The sequence below is a fragment of the Pan troglodytes genome, chromosome 17 (genome assembly GCF_028858775.2).
Source record: "Pan troglodytes isolate AG18354 chromosome 17, NHGRI_mPanTro3-v2.0_pri, whole genome shotgun sequence".
NCBI classification, from domain to species: Eukaryota; Metazoa; Chordata; class Mammalia; order Primates; family Hominidae; genus Pan; species Pan troglodytes.
This window is the reverse complement of record NC_072415.2, coordinates 27,541,028-27,555,054: the sequence shown is the minus strand read 5'-3', so window position 1 is coordinate 27,555,054 and position 14,027 is coordinate 27,541,028.

Sequence of the window (14,027 nt, the reverse complement as noted above, 5' to 3'; positions counted from 1 at the left end):
TCCTCTCTACACTTTCAGCAAGTGTAGGATGGAATGATTAGGACTCCCCACTCAATCTACAGACAGCAGCGATCTCAGACCTCTGACCAAGCTGGTAAATGTTAACCTTCTTAAGCATTAGACTCCTGGGTCTCTGCTGGGGCCCCTGTGAGTGACTCCATTTGGTGGTAAATTTGGCCACTTCCTTTCTTGTTGATAAGACTTTAATAAGGATAAAGTCATGGGACTTTAGTGGCCCTTTTGGAAAACTAAGATCTCCCCAAACTAGCTCCTCTAAAACCTCTCTCTTACCATCTCTCCTCCTCCTTTTACTGCCTCAAGTCTTCCCTTCAGCTCCTTTGACATGTCCCCTTCAAGACCCTACCTCCTCCATCCCTCTCTCTGCCCCTGTCAGATCTTTTCTTTCCCATTCCAGCCCCCCATCTCTTTACAGTCACTCAAGCTTTAGCTCTCCTCCCATCAACAGGGGCTCTTGAGGGGTTCAGGGGCCCCCAAATGCAATCATATGAGGCTAAAAAGGCTTATTGAAAATAGAATGGATGTTTCATCCACTCAGATGGGATTTGGAGGACATCCACACAACCTCTTGATGTGTGCTCAGTCCCTTAGTCCACAAACTCAGTCCTAAATCTTAGTACACAGATTCCATAAGATTACAAAAAAAAAAAAAAAATCTTAAACTCTTTCCTGTAAATATCCATGGACAGTTTTAATCCTCATATTGAGCTGGTAATCTCAACCTATTCCATCTAATAAAAATACAATTTGGATAAAAACATAAAGGGGAGTAAAGACAGGAACCAACTCTTGTAAACCAGTGAATTTTGTGTTACTGTGTTTACGCCTTGGGTGCTGTGACTATTGTTATAGATGGCTAAAAATTTTAGGATGAAAGCCATCAGATCTCTATTTGCACCAGTTTGTATGCATGCATGTATGTTATGTATATGTGATACTTTTCTATCTCTGAGTGGTATTAATAAATTAATTTCTAAAATCCCTTAAAGGAGTTCTAATTGGCTTAGACAAACAAGGGCTATATAAATTAAAATATTCCTAAAACTTTCAGAAGTATAGAAACTAACCCAAATGTTTTTCAAGTTCATGTGATTTGGGTAAATCTTTGGTAAATAAGACTAAATTGAATTTGTTGGTTTAATAAAAACAGGTGGTATGTCTTCCAAGTTATCAGCATTAAGCATGAAACAAGTATGCATTTTATTTGCTTTGGGTTTACCAGTCAAATAACCTTGTATCTGTCAGATGTTTAAGATTAAAAAACTATAAACTTAACCTAAAGAACAAATGTACGAGTAAAGATGCAATAAAAATGAATTGCATGATATCCATTATTTCTTGTATATGAAGCACAGAAAAAAAGTATTTAACTTTTTAAATTTTAGTTTTATTTATTTTAGGTTATTTGCTTTTTTGATTTTTTTGATAATTGCCTAAAATAAGTTAACATGAAATAAGTTAACAGAAAAATAACTTGAGATGATGGGTAGCTTTGTTTAATGTCTTAAGAAATTTTCAGGCTGGGTGCAATGGCGTGCATGCCTGTAATGCCAGCACTTTGGGAGGCCAAGGCTGGTGGAGCACTTCAGACCAAGAGTTTGAGACCAGCCTGGGTAACATGGCGAAACCCCATCTCTATAAAAAATACAAAAATTAGCTGGGCATGGAGCTGTGTGCCTGTAGTCCCAGCTACTCAGGAGGCTGAGCTGGGAGGATACCTGAGCCAGGGAGGTACAGGTTGCAATGAGCTGAGGTAGCGCCACTGCACTCCAGTTTGGGTGACAGAGTGAGACCCTGTCTGAAACAAAACAAAACAAAACAAAAAAATTTTAGCGAGGCATGGTGGCTCGTGCCTGTAATCCCAGAACCTTGGGAAAAGAAGTTCCAACTTGAAGCCAGGAGTTCAATACCAGTCCGGCATTACATGCCTGTAGTCCTAGCTACTCAGGAGGTTGTGGTGGGAGAATCACTTGAGCCCAGGAGTTCAAGGCTTGCTGCAGTGAGCCATGATCCCACCACTATACTCCAGCCTGGGTAACAGAGCAAGACTCCGTCTCTAAAAAAAAAAAAGAAAGAAAAGAAGAAAAAAATTTCCATGAACAACCCAAACAGAATTGTTAAGAATACATTTATTAAGTTGATATAAGTGGGATAAAAATTATGTGAATGGGATTTTTTTTTTTTTTTTTTGAGACGGAGTCTCGCTCTGTCACCCAGGCTGGAGTGCAATGGCGCGATCTCGGCTCACTGCAAGCTCCGCCTCCCGGGTTCACGCCATTCTCCTGCCTCAGCCTTCCCAGCAGCTGGGACTACAGGCGCCCGCCACCACACCTGGCTAATTTTTTGTATTTTTAGTAGAGACGGGGTTTCACCGTGTTAGCCAGGATGGTCTCGATCTCCTGACCTTGTGATCCGCCCGCCTCGGCCTCCCAAAGTGCTGGGATTACAGGCGTGAGCCACCGCGCCCGGCCTATGAATGGGCTTTTTAACAATTATGTTTTATAATATGTACGCTTTAAGATAGTTTCAAAAACCTTTTTGGTGACTTGCAACCTTAGAGTTATGCTAATGAATAGATATTCTTTAAAAATCTATATCATTTCTAAGTAACAATCTCCTGAAACATTCATTATTAAACTAAAGTTTAAGCTTATATTTTTTCAGTTTCTTTTTTTTTTTATTTTTTTGAGACAGAGTCTTGCTCTGTTGTCCAGGCTGGACTGCAGTGGCATGATCATGGGTCATTGCAGCCTCAACCTCCCAGACTCAAATGATCCTCCTACCTCAGCCTGTCAAGTAGCTGGGACTACAGGCATGCACCACCATGTAAGGCTAATTTTGGTATTTTTTTAGAGATGGAGTTTCACCATATTGCCCATGCTGGTCTCAAACTCCTGGGCTCAAGTGATTTGCCTGTCTTGGACTCTCAAGGTGCTGGGATCACAGGTATGAGCCACTGCACCCGGTCTTAATTTCTTATTTTTACAAAGAGACTAAAGATACTTGGATCTGTAAATAAACATTTTTTTATCACACTGAAAAATTGTATTATGAAGAGGCATATACGAATTACGAAATGATGTATTCATAAACTGCTAGCCTGCTATGGAATGTTGGAATATGACAGACAATTCACAATTGTCTACTTTTCACTACTGTCTAGTTTTCTCTATAAAAGGAAGGTTACTAATGATAAAAATTAATTATAACTAATATAAGTAAATTAAACTACTAAAAATAATAACAGTGAAGGGAAACAAACACAAGGGGCTGGGCATAGTGGTTCATGCCTGTAATCCTAGCACTTTGGGGGGCTGAGGCCAGAGAATCACTTGAGTCCAGGAGTTCAAGACCAGCCTGGGCAACACGGCAAGACCCTACCTCTTAAAAAAGAAAATTAGTCGGCTGTGGTGGTGCATGCCTGTAGTCCTAGCTACTTAAGGGCTGAGAAAGGAGGATTGCTTGAGCCCAGGAGGTTAAGGCTGCAGTGAGCCAAGATTTCACCACTGCACTCCAGCCTGGGTGACAGAGCGAGACTCTGTCTCAAAATAAATCAATAAAATAAAATGAGCTTTAGTATTAATAGTACCCGAATGCAAAACTAGAGTTTGATTTTCAATCTTTCTTAAAATGACAAAAATTTCTTGGATTATTGGTCTGCTCTTAATAAAATATTGTAAAAAGTTTTTCTTACCTTTTAAGTAATCTACCCATAAAACAAAGATTCTATGCCTTAGCAGGATAATTTTCTATGTTGTCTTTATGGTGTCCTCAATTATTTAAGGGAACCAAACCTCATTTTTAAAAGAGCTAAGATTTCCCTTACAATCATGTTACCTCCTATATTTACCTTTGAAATCTTTATCACTTTGATTAAATAGGTAACTAAGTACAGCTCCTAACTTATGATGGTTAAATTTACAATTTTTTGACTTTATGATAGTGTGAAGGTAAAACACATTTAATATGCTCATTGACTTACTATGATGAGATTACATCTGGATAAACCCATTGTAAGCTGAAAATATGGTATGTCTGTTGTTTTACAGTGATCTGTCATCCTATTTAATCAAGTAGAAATGCAAAATTTATCTTTTCTTCTCAAACATTTTGACATTTTACACCTTATATGTATTGCCTTCCAAAATTCAAATCCTAGATAAAATCTTAATCTCAATTGACTTTGAGATTTTCCAGAGGCCTTCTGGAAAATCTTAAATAATTTGTTATTTTACATAATAAAAAGAGAGCAATTTTTTAAAATTAGTTTTTTTTAATATGTTGAATTGCATGAAAAGCATTGTCAGGGAAGAAGAGATGCTTAACCTTCCCTAATTATATTCATGTGGGTAAATATTATTACTATAACTATTTCAGAAGTTATATAAAATTCCTAGAAGTTTGGCAATGCCCTCACAGTACGTGACGTGTCCTGGTAATGTCATCCCTGCTTTTAGACAACCACAGTATAATATTATCGGTGGCAACTTCGGTTATTATGTTAAATGTTGTATGCCAGAAACAACCAAATTCTCTTCTCAAATTGCATTATTTTTACAATGAACTCTCATCAGATTTTTAATCATGGTCATTTTAAGTCTTTTGTCATCCACAGACAATTGTTTTATGTCAATGCTTTTCTAAAAGCTCTTGCCATCAACTACAGGCCAGAATGCTTCATCTTTAACAAAAGGAGACTATTTCAGATACCCATGAAGAGGACCATGCCAGGTACTTTGGGGCACAGGCTTCTGATGGCATTGCTTAAATAACTGAAATCATATCACTGAATTGAGTAAGGGTTTCTAGAACTCTAGCGGAGAAGCTATGGGTTCATAAAACTGCCAATCCAAGATCAGGTAGAACAAGAATTAGTTACATGGGACTAAATGAATTGAGGAAAGATAATTATGGCTTTTGTTTGGAACATTTCTGTTTCTTTAATGTTCCATTTTCTGGATTTAAGGAATCTCTTATTCTTTTCTCATTAGTTACCTATACTTGTAACAATTTAACAGATTAAATGTTTGCAACAAAAATGAAAAATTTTTCTTTTCTTTCTGCCTGATCCCTCCAGAATTCATTAACTCTCAGTGAGTACTATTATTTTCATACTTATTTGCGTAAATTCAATAAGAATTTGCTCTTCTTATAACAAGGCATGATTAGAAACATTGGCTGTATAACCAAGGCTTTGACTAGTATGTCATATTTAAGAATGATGTGCATAGAATCAGATATGATCAGTTTTTTTAAATTTTATTTTAGGTTCAGAGGGTACCTGTGCGGATTTGTTACTCGGATAATTTGCACGTCGCTGAGGTTTGGTGTACAAATGATCCTATCACCCCGAGTAGTGAGCATAGGACACGAAAGGTAGTTTTTCAACCCTGGCCCCCCTCCCATCCTCCCGCTTCTACCAGACAGTTTTAAAAACTAAAGTTGACTTATGGAGCCAGTGCTTACAAAGTCCTCTTGGAAAAACTGTCCTGGTACCTGACTTATAGGGTTCCCAGCCCTGAAGAGAGTAAATAAGGTCACCTCCTGGCAAGTCCAAGAAACTTAGGATATTTGGGGGACCTCAAGAAGAGAAGCATTCACCCAAATGTATAGGTATTGCCAAAGTCTGACAGGAAGTTCCTGGCTTGGCTTCCTGGCCTCAAGAGGCTTTTAAAAGTCGAATCTGTGATTCTGTATAGAAAATTCCAGCAAAGCAAACTTTAAAAGTCTCTGAGTTCAATTACTCTTCTTGCTGCACTTATGTAAATAATCAGGCCAAGCTTAATGAGACTAGAATTGTAAACAACAATAATCTTACTTTGATTATTTTTGATCAAAATAGGGATAGCAATTGAGAGGAATTTTATGTTTCAATAGAAAACTATCATCAAACGTTGTGAGTTACCATATTCTAGTCCTGTTCATTGCCTTTGAGGTTTTATTATCTACCTATAAACTTGACTGAATTCTGCCATTTTCTACATTTTTATCAAATTCTCATTTTTTCTAGCTTTCTTCCATATCAGGCTCCAAATTAACATTTCCAATTTTTACTCTCACCTTTCTGACTTGGTGTTGTTGAGACCTGAAACCTGATTGCTGAGATCCTTTTTGAGACTCTGGGTTGTCTTGTGGCTGTCCTTTGCCCAAAGCCCTATAAACTGAAGTTGGGTGACTTGATATAAACTTCAAAGGACTCATCACTACAACTGTGTGAGTCACTGAGGAAGTTCACCAGAACACCCATATCTTCCATGATCTAATCTGGGAAGTAACCATGACTGTGACTGTAATATCTATACCGTCACCAAAAATAATGACCTGTGAACTGAGAAATCTGTCAGATTGCCACTGCTATCTTCACTCCATCATCTAATGATGCTTCAAGCCCAGTATCTAGAAATCATCTCAACTGGCTGAACTGTGGGCTCAGAAATTGGGTCTATCTTCTGCTCTCACCATTAATCTTTGTTTTTCTTTACGTTTCCATAAAAATACCCCTCATGCCCAAGACTAGGAGATTGGTTTGACAAAATACGGTGTAGTGTGCTTATGTTAGGTCTTTGGTGCTGATTGATATTTGTTCTGATGTATGTTCCTTCCCTTTGCAGATCCTTACCTCACAAGGCCTGACCAGTGTCTTCAATAAACCCAGTTCCTTGTTTGTGAAACATCTGGGGAAGTATTAAATGGGGGAAAGGAAGGAATTAACAGCCCACCAAAATGGTGTGAAAATTACTTTAAACTCAAAACATCTTCACAATCAGCAGGCACAGAAAGAAACATTATCTAAACTTAGGCAGAGCCTCCTGAATTACAGCTTCTATGACCCCCTCTGAGGGAGTTTCCCGATTGTGAGAAGACTCATCCTAGCATCAGCGAGTAAGGATTTAGCTGTCCCTTATCATCACAAGGCCCAATAGAAACTTCCCTACTTTCCCATGGAGTCCAAACCCCACTCCCCCTCTCTGTTAAGTTGGTATATAAACCTTTAACTCTGCAGCCATAAAAAAGAATGAGATCATGTCCTTTGCAGGGAAGTGGGTGGAGCCTGTAAACCATTATCCTAAGCAAACTAACACCGGAACAAATACTGCATGTTCTCACTTATAAGTGGGAGCTAAAGGATGAGAACACATGGACACATAGAGGGGAACAACACACACTGGGCCCTATTGGAGGGTGGAGGTTGTGAGGAGGGGGAGGATCAGAAAAAATAACTAATAGGTACTGGGCTTAATGGCTGGGTGATGAAATAATCTGTACAACAAACCCTCATGACACACATTTACCTATGTATCAAACCTGCACTTGTACCCCCGAACTTAAAATAAAAGCAAAAAACCAAAAACCAAAAACCAAAAACCTTTACCTCTGAGTATTCAGGGAGTTGCCCATTATTGAGTATTTCACAAGTACATGTAAATAAACCTTGTCCTTTCTTTTGTTAATCTGTCCATTGTTACTTAATTCTCAGGCCTCTGACCATTGAACCAAAGTGAGTAGAGAAAAAAATTTTCCTCTTAGACTGTCTGGCCAGCTATTAATAAATACCTTAGACTGGATGATTTATAAATAGTAGAATTTTCTTGTCTGTTTGTTTTGAGAGAAGTCTCGCTCTCGTCCCCCAGGCTGGAGTGCAATGGCTAGATCTCGGCTCACTGCAACTTCTGCTTGCCAGGTTCAAATGATTCTCCTGCCTCTGCCTCCCAAGTAGCTGAGATTAAGGCGCCTGCCACCACGCCCAGCTAATTTTTGTATTTTTTTAGTAGAGACAGGGTTTCACCAAGTTGGCCAGGCTGGTCTTGGACTCCTGACCTCAGGTGATCCACCTGCCCTGGCCTCCCAAAGTGCTGGGATTACAGGTGTGAGCCACCACGCCTGGCCTATAAATAGTAGAAATTTATTTCTCACAGTTCTGGAGGCTGGGAAGTCCAAGAGCAAAGCATCAGCACATTTGGTGTCTGGTGAAGGCCTGCTCTCTGCTTCATAGATGGTGCCTCTTGCTGGACCCTTACATGGCAGAAGGGCAAAAAAGGGCTCACAAGCTCCCTGAGGCCTCTTTCATAAGGGCACTAATCCCATTCATGAGGGTACAGCCCTTATGACCTAATTACCTCCCAAAGGTCCCATCTCTTAAAACCATCACCATGGGGGTTAGATTTCACCATGTGAATTCTGGGTGGACATATACATTCAGGCCATACACCTACTAACAGCAATGACAGAGTGCCAGCTTAAGTCCAGTTCTCCCAACATATGCTGCAGGGCCCTTTTCTGAGTCCTGGGCTACCCCAGGGTCATATGCTCTGCTTTGCCATGAATAATCCTGGTTTACACTACGGAAATTATTCGCCACATCCTCTTTTATTCTTAAAAGTTTTCCCCTTTGGATAATAAGTTATATTAATTAGGGACATAACAGATTCTATTTGCAAACATAACATGTCCCAAACTTAACTCCTGATCCAGCAAATGGCAACTCCTTCCTTTCAGTTTTTGAGACAAAAACCTTTGAAGTTACCCATGCTCTCTTTCTCTCATGCCTCACTTCCAATCCATACTGGTTCTACCTTCACCACATATTCAGCCTCTGACTTCTCACCACCTGCTCTTTTACTTGGATCTAAGCCACCTTTACTTCTCATACTGAATTCTCACCATAGCCTCCCATCTGACCTTCCTGCTTCCACCTTTGTCCAGAATGAAACTCTTTTTTTTTTTTTTTTTTTTTTTTTTTGAGACGGAGTCTCGCTCTGTCGCCCAGGCTGGAGTGCAGTGGCGCGATCTCGGCTCACTGCAAGCTCCGCCTCCCGGGTTCACGCCATTCTCCTGCCTCAGCCTCCCGAGTAGCTGGGACTACAGGCGCCCGCTACCACGCCCGGCTAATTTTTTGTATTTTTAGTAGAGACGGGGTTTCACCGTGTTAGCCAGGATGGTCTCGATCTCCTGACCTCGTGATCCACCCGCCTCGGCCTCCCAAAGTGCTGGGATTACAGGCGTGAGCCACCGCGCCCGGCCATGAAACTCTTAAAGTATAAGTTGAATCATGTCAATCCTCTGCTCAAAACCCTCTGAAGCTGCCCTTTTATCTCCGAGTAAAAACCAGGTCTTTACCATAGCTTACAAAGCCCTGCATGGTAGGATGGTGTCATTCCCCACTCCACACTACATGCCCTTTACATCTCATTTTCTACCTCCTTTCTCCATTTTGCTCCAACTCCCTATGGCCCTGTGCGGTTCCTCACACCTACCAAACATGCTCCCTGCCTCAGGGCCTTTGCACTCGATCGCCCCTCTGCCTGGAATGTTCTTTCCTCAGATCTCTGTAAGACTTACTTCCTGACGTTCTTCAGGTCTCTGCTCAGATGCTCAAATCTCATTTTATTTTAAAAAGTCTTCATTTACCACCTTATATAAAATAGTCGTACACAGACACACACACACACACACACACCCTGTTGCAAGTTGGGTTCTTTGAAAGCAGATATTGAGACAGAGTTTGGGGTGCAGGATGTTTATTAAGGCTCAGCGCCTGTGAAAGGAAGATATGGGAGAAGCAGAACGGAGCAGAGGGAGAAGTTGAATTGAGATAGAGGCTTGACAAAACACTGGCCAGTTTGGCAGGGAGTCGTAGAGAAAATGTTGCCCATCAGCGTTGTCTGTATTAGGTAGAAATGGCCAGGCCTCTATACTCTTGCTTTGTGTAACCACTGGGTGAGGGTTGCCTTGGGAAGGGCATGACCTAGGGCAAAATAGCAGCCTGCAACTGAGGCTGGCCCTGAAGGAACTGACAGCTGGAGTCTGCTGCTGACCACGCCCCACAGCTGGGCAACAAGTTCTTCCTTGAAGGGGGATCTGAGTGGAGCATCTTTGTGTCTACCATACCCACCCACCTCCCCCAACCATGATAATAAAACTTCCTGAGAGCAGAGACTGGTTGTCTAATAAACACTGACATACCACTGGCACTTCGAACACTGCCTGGTTCATAGTAGGGCTTGGTAAGTATTGGTTGGTTGAGTGAATGAAAAAGTTAATAAATAAAATCAGTTCCTAGGTTGGAGATTTATTAAGACTACAAATATAAGGCTGCCTTAAATTTTTTTTATCTCAGTGGTGCTCCTTCTATCTTTCATCATGAAAATATCACAATCAGTTTTTTCCATGCCTGTTCTTGATCTAGAACCACAACACAGAATAATGATGCATCTTCAGTAACCTGAGAAGGAAGCATTCTTGGTGTTCTCTAAAGTCAGATTTCTTTCATGTTTTTTTTTTTTTTTTTCGTAATCTGCTTCCTCAGGTTGAGCAGATTTATTTTCGATAGGCTGTGTGGCAGAATGACGGAGCACTGGACATGGGGTCTACAGATCCAGGGTTTAGTGTCAGATCTGTTACTGGATGACTTTGACCTTGAGCAAGTCACAGCCTTCTTGAATCTGTTTCTTCATCTAAAAATAAGAAAGTTGAAAAGAGAATTTCCAGGATTTCTTCCAGCTTCTTGCATACTGTAGTTTTCTTCATTCAGGCCCTTGAACTGTATATTTATGTGCTATTTTGCCTGATTATCTTTAGACAGAGTAAAAAAAAAAACAAGAGCTATTTCAAGAAGGTGGGTGGGTGATATAAACAACGAAGAGTTAAAAGAGGGAAAGGAGGCTGGGTGCGGTGGCTCACACCTGTAATTCCAGCCCTTTGGGAGGCCGAGGCAGGTGGATCACATGAGGTCAGGAGTTTGAGACCAGCCTGACCAACATGGTGAAACCCTGTCTGTGCTAATAATACAAAAATTAGCCAGGCCTGGTGGCTGGTGCCTGTAATCCCAGCTACTCGGGAGGCTGAGGCAGGAGAATCGCTTGAACCCGGGAGGTGGAGGTTGCAGTGAGCCGAGATCACATCGCTGCACTCTAGCCTGGGCCAAAGAGAGAGACTCCATCTAAAAAAAAAAAAAAAAAAAAAAGAGGAAAAGGAAAACTAGGCAGGTGGTGGCTGAAAGCAGCCCCTTCTGTGCACAGTTCCAGTCTAAGAGACCACCTGCCAGGGCACAGGCCAGTTCAAAGGCCAAGCATGATCCTAGGACAGGAGGACTGATGAGTCCATCCTAAGCTGTATCTGTAGGAAGAGCAAATGTACCACTGGAGGCATCAGACTAGAGAAAGAGGTAGGGGACCCAAAGGGTATTGGTATTTTGTGTATTGCCTGTCTTTCATCTCTCTCATAATCTCTCCCCTACAGTATAATCTCCACAAGATTACAGAATAGGCACCTAATAAATATTCATTTAAAAATAAAAGATGTTAGCATCTCTATAGCAGTGATGTTCACACATTTTTTTGGAAAGCAGTCACTGTAAGAAACACATTTTTTTTTCACATAGGACCCAATACTTCTATCAGTCTATCTATCTCTCTCTCTCTCTCTCTATCTATCTATCTATCTATCTATATCTATCTATCTAAATTAAAACGGGTTTCATGAAACAAATCTTCCTCTTGCTAGGTATGATGCTTTCTGTTATTTTAATCTTCTATTTATTTATTTTAAAAATTCTGACCCTGACCTACTCAACTCATTTAGCAACCTCACAGGGCAGGAGGGAGGCCCCACTGGTCGGTGTGATGGGATCACCTGAGCTGGAAATGGAGGTTCCAGCTGAATCGGAAATTCATTCTGATTTCACGCTCTGCAGGAAGGCTTAGTATTTTAACAGGATTTCCTCATGGATTTGCCTTCAGGGAATGAATGTGCTCATCAGCAAACATGAGTATCTGCCTTGTTAATACTTCTATCAATTAATTGATAGTACATAGCAATTACTCAATCGATTGATATTCTATTTTATATACCACTCTCTTGTGAATTTGATTAATGTGAGTCAGAATCCAAGAAATATATATACCACTCTCTTGTGAATTTGATTAATGTGAGTCAGAATCTGAGAAACTATTCACCTCTGGATGCCCTGACAAGGTCATAATTCTACAAACAATGGACCCCAGACTGGACAGAGAATAGGCCAGCTCTGTGATGATTTAATGAAACACTCCCTTTCGGAGAGTCTAATGCTTGGAGCAGTTTGGAAAGACACCAAAGATCTTTTTGGATGCTGTCACTAATTTTAGACTTGATTGTGAAATCATTTGTAAACCTGTGGAAGCCTCTCTGCTTACCCAAATAAGGATGTTTTATAGAGATGACAGACTTCAAGTTTGTTTAATAAAACTCTCTTATAGCCCTTGTCCTTTGGTAATAACAACAGAATCATTTTCAGAGAATTAATAGTTAGCACACATGAATATCATATAGTGGAACATGCTTTCTTGCCCTTGGAGACTATATAATAAATACAACCTCCAGGGCAAACTAAACCTAAACAATATGCTCACATAAGCATGTGCTTATTTAATCATGCATTGCGTTTGGATAGGGTTTTATGGTCTCCACATGTGTGCAGGCTCACTTGTTCTTTAGGAAGTTAGGATGGGTGGTGTTATAACTGTGATTCTGAAGATTTAAAATGATCCAACAAGGTCACATGCTCAGTAATAGAAGAACTAGGCTTCTTGCTGGCAGGTCAGCTCTCTTCCTGTAGTTTCACAATAACATTTGAATACAACAATTCTCTTCTGCAGGGCTCCAGCCTCTGTGATGTCCAACATGCTTATGAGCGGGTTCCAACATGCTGCAGCTCTATTTCCAAGCCTACTCATCCTTCCAACTTACACCTCATATGGTGCACATGGAAAAGACATAAATTTGGCTAACTTTGTGCAATGCAGGAGGGGCTATGTACACTTCCCACTCTCCAAACTATCCTCTTGACTCTCATGGCTAGAGAAAGCCATCTGATCCCAAGAGTCATCTAGGTCCAATATCTGGAGGGTAATTCAAATCAGAACCAATAAAGCAACAAAAGGAGGTAATCAGGAATGAATGCACACCATGGAATGAGCATGATGTACAGCTGACCACACAGTTTATATAAACATGCGGCACACTGCAAAAAATATAGAGTGAGTTTCTTGGACCAGCTTCCAATTTGTCTTCACTAAAATGTAATGAAAGTATGGGACTTCGAATACATTAAGTTAGTCACTCTTAATCCCTGGAGCTTTTCAAAACCATCCATACTCAGACTTCACTCCAGTTGGATGCCCACGCCATTCTAAGGGTCTGATAAATGACTATTCCTGTTGTTTAGAGCAGGCATTGGCCGGGCACGGTGGTTCATGCCTGTAATCTCAGTGCTTTGGGAGGCCAGGGCAGGAAGATCACTTGAGTCCAGGAGCTGAGACCAGCCTGGGCAACATAGTGAGAACCCACCTCTTCAAAACACAGAAAAATTAGCTACTTGGGAGGCTGAGGCAGGAGGGTAGCTTGAGCCTGGGAGGTAGAGGCTGCAGTGAGCCGTGATTGTGCCACTGCACTCTAGCCTGTATCAAAAAACAAAAATTAAACTAAAAAATGTAAAAAAATAAAGCAGGCATTGGTACCAAATATTTGCATAAGGCTCCTAATTTAGTGCTTCAGTGTTTTGGCCATTTCTCGACATTATCTACATTTCATTAACCCGGAAGTTTCCCACTTCTCTCTATATACCTATTGAAACACAACAGCACAGTGGTCTTTTATCTTAGTGCATGATTGTTGAGTCCTCAGATTTAATTGTTGTCAGTTGCTTGGTGATAATATCATGGAAGTGAGAAAAGCAGAGGCAGCTGGGTAATCAGCTTTGCAGGCAAAACAGGATAAATTCCAGGGGCCTTGCCCCCAAGTAGCCACACTGGACCTGTGTGTTCACTCAGAACAGCTCCAAATCCCCTAGTACTTCTGTGTCACCCATTTCCCTACAGTTCCCAGAGAGGCAATCCCATTCAAAAGTGTGCAGCCCCTCCCAAATCCTTCTTTGTGACTTACAAAAAAATTCCCAGATTTTAAGTATTCATCCCTGATGATAAACAATCTATATTTTTCCCAAAAAGAATGCCCCCATTCTCTGCAGTCAC